Below are 8822 nucleotides of genomic sequence, written 5' to 3' on the forward strand. Positions count from 1 at the left end.
ACACTGAGACCAAGCTTCCAGAAACCCTGGGACAACTCAAACCACATCCAAACCACAGTGGGGATGACACCCCTGGTGGTAGCTCTGGAGTTGGTGTCAATGGAGACATTGAAGGTAAACTGACGGACTTTCCAGGTGGACTGGATATAGGGTGATTCCCAGGTTTTGGCCTAAGCACAAGAAAAGATGCGAGTGCCCCAGCTGATGTGAGGAAGGTTATGGGAGAAGCATGGGTGAGGAGTAGATCTGATTGCTGCTGTAACAAGTGGCCCCAACCATGGGGGCTTAGAAATATGCTCAGTAGATCTCATACAGTTCTGGAGGACAGAAATCGCACATCATCTCACTGGTCTAAAGCCAAGGAGTCACGGGGCCAGTTCCTTCCTCATCTTTTCCAGCTCCTGGAGGCCCCCTGCATCCTGTGACTTTTGACCCCTTCCTCTCATCCCTCCAGCCACGTCCTTCCGGTTGCCACGCTTCCTCCTGTGACCTTCTCACCCTCCTCTTATGAGAATGCATAAGATGGCAGGTAGCCCCCATTTGAATGATTCAGGATCCTCCTCCATCTCAAGATCCTTGGCTTATCCACATCCGTAAGTCTTCTTTTGCCATGTAAAGTTGCAGCCAGAGATTCCAGGGATGAGGATGTGCTGATCTTTTCAGCTGACCACAGGGGTGAGAAATAGGAATTTAGGTTTGGACATATTAATCCAAATGCCTTTTGGACACACAAGTAGAGATGTCAAGAAGGCAGTTTGATGAAGGAATCCAGAGTTTCCTGGAGAGGTCAGCTGGACACGTGCATTTGGGAGTCATGAGTATATAACAGCATTTAGAGCCAGGAAGCTGGACACAATTTTTTCAATATTGTCATTCCATCCAGTTGGAGAAATCTCCCAAAAAGTGGAACCAAAAGACAAAGAGATAAGAACCGGGGGAAAAAAGATAAAATTGGAAGAACTAACTGGTAGAACTAAAATCTGCATATCAGATTACATAAAGAAAACAGAAAAAATGAAATCTGTTAGAGTCTGTAAACAAGTCAGGATGGCGCCTGGCATTTTGCCAGGGGGAGTGGTTTGTGAGGTGGTGCCAGCGAGCCATTAAGTGTGGAGATTTCTTATTGGTTGACTGCTGTATCTAGTTCATGTTAATTAAGATAAGCTGTGTGGAATGTATAAATACCTCTGTTGTCCTACAATAAACAGCTCCCACTCCTGCTGTATCAATGTACACAAGTTGTTCGTGGTCACACCCCACCCCGTTATTTTGCTGCAGCCGGACTGCGGCAGAAATCATCAAATAAGCCAGGCATGTTAGCAAAGGCTGTAATTCCAGCCTCAAGAGGCCAAGGCAGGAGGCCGGGTTCAAGCCCCAGGGCCACAAAAATACAAAAAGGGTTGGGGATATAGCTGTGTGATAAATCACCCCTGGGATCTATCTCCAGTCCCAGAAAGAAAAAAAAAAAATCTAAGAAATAGCACTGCCTTACAAGCAAGGAGCAAGGAAAATCCCAGCACACAGCAGACTGGGGAAGATCTGTCAGGTTGCAGCAGGTATTAACTCCCAGAAGAACAGAGCAGAGAGGAAAGAAGGTGTCAAGGACATTTTACAATAATTAAATAAATGTCCCTTAAAACTCGCCTTCTACAAACCATTCGCTAAAAATGCAGGGCTTATGAGAAAAAGTGGCTTAGGAACAGACTGCTCAGAACTTAGGGAACATTTTATAAAGGGATATTGATGTGTAATTTACATACAATAAAACTCCCCCCTTATGAAGTGTACGATTTGGTGAGTTCTGAGCAGCATATGGAGGCCCCCAAGCACCATCAGGAACAGGAATCATCTCCTTACCCCACAAGACTTTCCTCGCACCCCCTGTAGCCATCTCTCACCCTCCGCAACTGTGGCCCCTTGGCAATGGCTCCAGTATCCCAGGAAGGGCACCCACGTGGCTTCTGTGTCTGGCTCTTTTCACTTGGCCTGATGTTCTTGGATGCCCATTTTTCTGCATTTGTTGGTTTGTTCCTTGTTATGCTGTCGCATCCCATTATCCAGACGTTCTACACTCACCCGCTGAAGGGACCTGGCAATATCTCCAACCGGGGGATGTTATGGCTGACCCTGCTCTGCACATCCACCTTCAGGTCTGCGTATGAACATGTTTTCATTTCTCAAAGGCAAATGGCTGGAGTGGACTACATGCACATTCGTGCACACACACACACACAATTTCATAAGAAAATTTGAAACTGCTTTCCAAAGGAGCTGAACTCCCTCTGCTTTCTCGGTGACTGGGAGTTACAGGCACGTGACATCGCAGGTGAATTGTGGTCTCATTCATTTCAGACTTTATAGCAGGAGTGATGAGCCAGTAGTGAGCTTCTCATGTGCTCATATGTCATCCACATCTCTGCTGAAGCATCTATTCAAGTTCTTTTGCTTATTTTTATTGGGTTGTTTGTCTTACTATTGAGTTATGAGAGTCTCTTACATGTTCTGGAAACAAATTCTTTATTAGGTTTGTGTTTTGCATCTTGGAACTTTGTGACCAGAGCCCTCATTAAAGCAACAATGATACCAATAAAAACACTAACATAGTCATTTCTTCTCTGCTTTATTACCTAATATTGCAACTGGTTGTGCCTCCTCCTGGGACATGTAAATCCTTGAAGACCAGTTTCAACATTAAAAACATACACCAGGGCTGTGGCTGTGGCTCAGTGGTGTAGAGCTTGCCTAGCATGTGTGAGGCCCTGGGTTCCATTCTCAGCACCACATACAAATAAATGAATAAAAATAAGGTCTATCAACATCAAAAAAATTTTTTTTAAAAAATCCATACGATGTTTTAGCATGGGTGGAGGGGTCTCCTGTGTTCTTGGAAAGGTCCCTTGTGTCCTTCCTCACCTGCACACTCAGCTTCTCCAGAGTGAAGGGTGGGAGGGACATGGTTCTGCCCTGCACTCTCAAGCTAGGGAAGGAATTTTCCATAGGGTTTTCAGCTTGCCTTTTTAAAAGACTCTTCATGTATTATGGAATTAAGTGTTTTACTTGTCAGGATACTTGCTTCTCCTGGCTTAAAACATGCTGGGAGAAACTGCACATGAGCAACTTGACTTCCCAGTGACATTGACCTTGCCCCCTGCTTGCCAATCATCTGTGAGCTAATTTGTGTGAACAAAAACCCTTGCTACAGCAAGAGGATCTGGATACAGTCGGCATCAGCTGTGAACAGTATTTGCTGGGCACAACGCTGGAATCCTGAATGTCATTTTACCAAACATATGATGTAACTGTTCTGTGAAAAGGCAAAACATGAGTTTAGAAGAGGGTGAGTAAGAGGGCTACCCTCACCTGCTGTAGCAGGAGCCATTGGTATACTTCAATGGGAAAAATAAGAATTCACAGTGTAAGCACGATATTTAGAAATACAAATATAAAACAAACAAACAAAACCTAACAGAACTGGAAGCAGTTGCCCCTGGGGTGTGTGACTCAGGGATGGGTCTGAGTCTGCTGTTTCTCACTGCAAGTCCATATACTCTTTGTCTGCTTAAAATGAAATAGATAGAAACAACAAAATATAACTGCCATATAATCCAGCAATGTCCCCCCTTGGTATTTCCCAAGTGCATAGAAAACTTATGTCTACTCTAAAACCTGCACTTTGGCCCTTATAAAGCTTTATTCAAAATGGCAAAACTTGGATGCAATTGAGTTGTCCTTCGATCTGCAGAGAAGGGAAATATATTCAGTGCTAAAAAGAAATGAGCTACCAAGCCATGGAAATACGCGGAGGAAACTTCAATGCAGATTCCTCTCTGAACGAAGCCAGTCTGCAAAGACTCTAGACTGTGATTTCAGCGATTTGACATTCTGGAAAAGGGGAAACCATGGGAAATTAAAGGAACCCGGGGTGGTAGGGCTGGTGAAGGGGACAGCTGCACAGGAGAGCACAAAGGACATTTTGGCAATGAAGCTACTCTGTATGAGGCCGAAGCGGTGGGTTCATGTCGGTGCACATTTGTCCAAACCCACAGAATGCACAGCACCAAGAGTGACTCCTCAGGCAAGCCAAGGACTCTGGGTGACCATGATGTGTTCCATGTGGGCTCACCAACTGTAACAAAGGTCCCCTATGAGGCCTGTTGGAGACGGGGAAGTGGGGTGCATGGGAAATCTCTGTACCTGCCCCTAGATTTTGCTGTAAGCCTGAAACTGCTCTAAAAAGTAATCTATGAGAGTATTTTTAAAAAATGAAGAACACAGATTATTTTGATAAAAATATGAATTAATAAATTACTCTAAATTTTTTTTTAGTTTTTGATGGACCTTTATTTTATTTATTTATTTACATGTGGTATTGAGAATCAAACCCAGTGCTTCACACATGCCAGGCAAGTGCTCTACCACTGAGCCACAACCCAGCCCGTGAATTACTTTTAAACATAAAAAAGGTGGATATTTCATCCAAGCAACAATTTTTGTGTTTTGATATTTGAACTGAAATCTGAATTCAGATCTTTCTGACTCCAATTACTATGTTGCCAGTAAAGAGCATTAGAAGCCAGTTTGGAGGTGACAAAGAGCAATCATATGCTATAACGTACCTTTGTGTGTGTGTGTGTGTGTGTGTGTGTGCACGTGCAGAGTGAGTAAGAAGGAGAGGGGTGAGGGGACGAACTCTGGCCCACGTCCAAGACCAATGCTTTCCAGCAAAGCCCCCAGTGAACTTGACTGTGTCCACCCCTCCTTCATCTAAACAGCCCTGCAGGCTAAGGGCTTGGCAGTTCCCCTCCAATGACTAGGAGCCACACACACAGCGCCCTCCGTGTTCACTTCAGAGGAGTTTGCTGAGCTTTTCCAGTATTGTCTCAGGCACCTTGGTACAAATTGCAGCACCCGTTTCATTAGCTCTAAATGCCAAGAGAGCCAACCGGCCGCCAGCTGCCTTCTTCAGTGTTGGCACAGAGCACAGATCACCCTGTTCCCAATAGTGCTCATTTGTGTGGGGGAGGCCAGTGTAGGCGATCAAGGGAAGAAGATGCTGTTGTTCAGCTGGTGGGGGTGTCTCAAGGTCAGGCTGGGGTGCCAGAGCGCCCAAGGCTATAGGTCTATGGATACATGTGTTGATTGGAGACCTAGGACCCTCCTGGCCAGGTGGCAACATCCCACCCAGGAAATACTAATGTGGCTTTTGCTGTGGAGCATGCCATCATTTTATGTAAGTATGATAAAAGTTCTCAAGGTAGGCATGATGATGATGATGATGATGATGATGATGATGATGATTTTCCCCATTTTTCTTATTTATTTATTTTAGTTGCAGATGAACACAATACCTTTATTTTTATATGGTGCTGAGGATCAAGCTTAGCGCCTCACATATGCTAGGCAAAGCGCTCTACCACTGAGCTAGCTACAGCCCTGGCCCGATTTTCCCCATTTTTCAGATGAGCAAACTGAAGCACAGAAACATTATTTAACCTGCCCAGAGCAGCACAGCCCAAACGAAATAGCAGGTGCTCTGGCTTTCCAGTCCGAGATCACAGGTACTATGTGAAAGCACATTTTGATAACTTTTCCTTCCTTCCTTCCTTCCTTCCTTCCTTCCTTCCTTCCTTCCTTCCTTCCTTTCTTCTTCTGTACTAGGGATTGAATCCACGGATTCCCACATTCCAGGCAAGCTCTCTACCACTGAGCAACATCCCCAGCACTTTTTATATTTTATTTTGGGACAGGGTCTCACTAAGTTGCCTAGGATCCTCTTGTCTCAGCCTCCTGAGTATCTGGGATTACAGGTGTGCATCACCATGGGCAGCTACATCTTGATAATTCTTGTTACAAATTATCCACATTGTTATTGCAAAATGGATCCTGAGCTCAAAAATGAGACAGGGCACCTGGTAGGGTTCAGGATTCATAGAAGAAAGGGATCAAAGCCTTGGCCTCCCACTCTGGCTGAGACTCCAGAGCTGCCTCCTCCTTGCTGTAACAAAGGGGAAATGTCATCTCCTTCCCAGGGGTGGAGAAACTGGCGAATAAGATAAAATCTGTCCAAACACCTGGGAACAGTACAATGACAATTTTTAAACTCAAGGTTAAATTTCAACATAAGAAATTAAGAGTCCCTCAGAGGTGGCCTGAATTCCATGTCTGGAAAGCACACCTCAGACAGACCAGGCGAGAGATCCCCAGCGCAGGGAAGGGAGGAAGGTCACAGAAGCTCCAAGGAAGGTGGTTTGTTTTATGAGGCAGAGGATGGACTCGGCACTGCAGCTTGGGATGGCGGAGAGGCGCTGTCCTTGGGAGTATGAGCCAACCTTGATGTGGACGGCAGATGGCCAGCTGGAGGGCACAGGGCAATGGCTGGGAGCCAGCGTGCAGGCCCAGGCCCTTGTCCACAGGCCTCAACTTCCTCCCAGCTGTGGGCACCTGTGACGGGGAAGAACAGGGAGCTTCGGCAGAGTTGGGTCCAAATAGACCCTTGGGTGCCCACTCAGGGGATTACAGGAGGCCAGCACTGGATCAGGTGGGGTAGAGCCTAGGACCTGGCAGGGGAACAAGCAGCAGGTGGGCTGAGCACCAGAAACAGTTCACCAGTAGTTTAATGGGGCAGTGGTGGCCACTCCTCTCTGCCACTTGGTTACATGTGAGGGAGCCAGGATCAATGCCAAGGGGCGGGTCCCCAGGGAGGTGGTTGGTCAGCTTCAGAGGTGTCCTCCCCCCTTGGGTCTCCTCCCACCACACATTTTTCCATTCACACGTTGTCCACCCTCCCAACTGACCCCTCCCCAACATTCACAAAAAAACCACCAAGGTTCCGCCAAGGGCTGTGGCTCCGTGGTAGAGCGCTCGCCTCGAACATGTGGGGCACTGGGTTTGATCCTCAGCACCACATAAAAGCAAACAAAATAAAGGTATTGTGTACATGTATAACAAAAAAAAATTTTAAAAAGTGAGTCATTCACTGAGGGCCTTCCCTGTGCCCAGGGCCGTTCCAGATGCTTGGGATACAGACATCCATGCCCCCCTGGGATTTACATTCTGAGAGGAGCAAGAGACAAGAAACACATCGAACTTTTAAGCAAAATGTTGTATTAGAAAGTATCAAGTGTTATGGAAAAACAAAAAGTAGAGCCAGTATCCGGGGATCCAGAAGTCACTGTGAGGACTATACCTGGGCCTCTGCATCCTGTGCAAGGGGCCTCCCTCCGCCCTCAGGGGCTGCCAGATGGATGGGGTGATGACAGTGTTTCCTAAAGTACAGTCCCTGGGTCACCTGGTCCTAGTGAGAAATGCAGAGTCTCAGGCTGGGCCCTCTTGAATTAGCCACAGGTGCTGGCACTCTGCCTCCCAGTACTTCTGAATTCTGCAGATGGAGAAGCACTGGCTTTTGGGGTAAAGAGGTACCACTCGTGCCTACTGTGTAGGTTTTGGGGTGTTGTAGTGTGGGGTGGGAAGTGGCTGTAACAAAATACCGTAAACTGGGTGACGCAACAGGAATTTCTCACTTTCTGTTCTCGAGTCCAGGAAGTCTAAACATGAGACCCCAGCAGAACTGGGTCCATGAGAGCCTGCTTTGTGGCTCACAGACGTCCTCTTTTGACAGAAGGGAGGAGAATTTTCTTTCCAACCTCTTTTACAAAGTCAGTAAGCTGCCAGGTGTGGAGACACACACATGTAAACCTACAGTGGCTCGGAGGCTGAGGCAGGAGGATCACAAGTTCAAAGCCAGCCTCAGGAAAAGAGAGGCACTAAGCAACTCAGTGAGACCAAAATAAGTAAAAATCTAAATAAAAATCAAAATAAGTCTGGGGATGTGGCTCAGAGGTTAAGTACCCCTGAGTTCAATCCCTGGTACCCCCCTACCAGAAAAAAAAAACAAAACAACAACAACCCACAAAGGCCATACACGAGGTCTCATGACCTACTCACCTCCCAAGGGCCCACCCAAAGTACCATCACCTTACGGGTTAGGATTTCTTTCTTTCTTTCTTTCTTTCTCTTTCTTTTTTAATACTTTCTTTTTGGAGTTGTAGTTGGACACAATAACTTTATTTATTTGTATTTGGTGCTGACGATCGAACCCTGGGCCTTGCCATGTGAGGCAAGCCCTCTACTGCTGAGCCATAACCCCAGCCCCACAGGTTAGGATTTCAACACACGAATTTTGGAGACACATTCAGTTCATGACAAACGGTGATGTTAAATGTATTTGAGCTTCAGAACAGGGCCTGATGGATAGGCTGGGGTTCAGTAGATACACCTAGAAGGGAAGAGAGGGGCCACTGAAAACCACAGCCCAGGGCAGATAGATAGAGCTTGCAGTCCAGCTTGCCAGGTGTGGGGCACAGTGGAGCCAACTGTAGGGGTCTGGCAGATAAGGCTACCAGGTATGGCTGCTCCATAGTGGGCACTGATGGGACCATGGTAGGGTCTTAACAAAGGAGCAAAGCCATACTTTTGAGTCTTGTTAAAATGCAGTTGCTTTTATGGCCTAAGATGGTTCTGGCTTGGGAATTCATTTGTGGGAGCTTATCCTACAGAAATCCCCTAAAAACAAAAAAACTTGCACCGGTAACTCCTGCAACCCCTATGCTGGGGGTCTGGCTCTCCTCCCCGCAGATTCCAGCTCCCCCCTTCTCCCTGTTCTCCAGGACAGTGCGACCTTCAAACCCAGGCCCAAAGAGTTACCCCAGCAGGAGGTCAGTAAAAATCAATCTGACTTCTCCCTGTGGGGTCACCTCTGACAGGCTGTTTCATTGGAGCAAATGTACTTGCTTCAAGGTCAGGCCTCTTCTGGATAACACTCC

Source organism: Urocitellus parryii, chromosome 6 (genome assembly GCF_045843805.1).
Source record: "Urocitellus parryii isolate mUroPar1 chromosome 6, mUroPar1.hap1, whole genome shotgun sequence".
Lineage (NCBI taxonomy): Eukaryota > Metazoa > Chordata > Mammalia > Rodentia > Sciuridae > Urocitellus > Urocitellus parryii.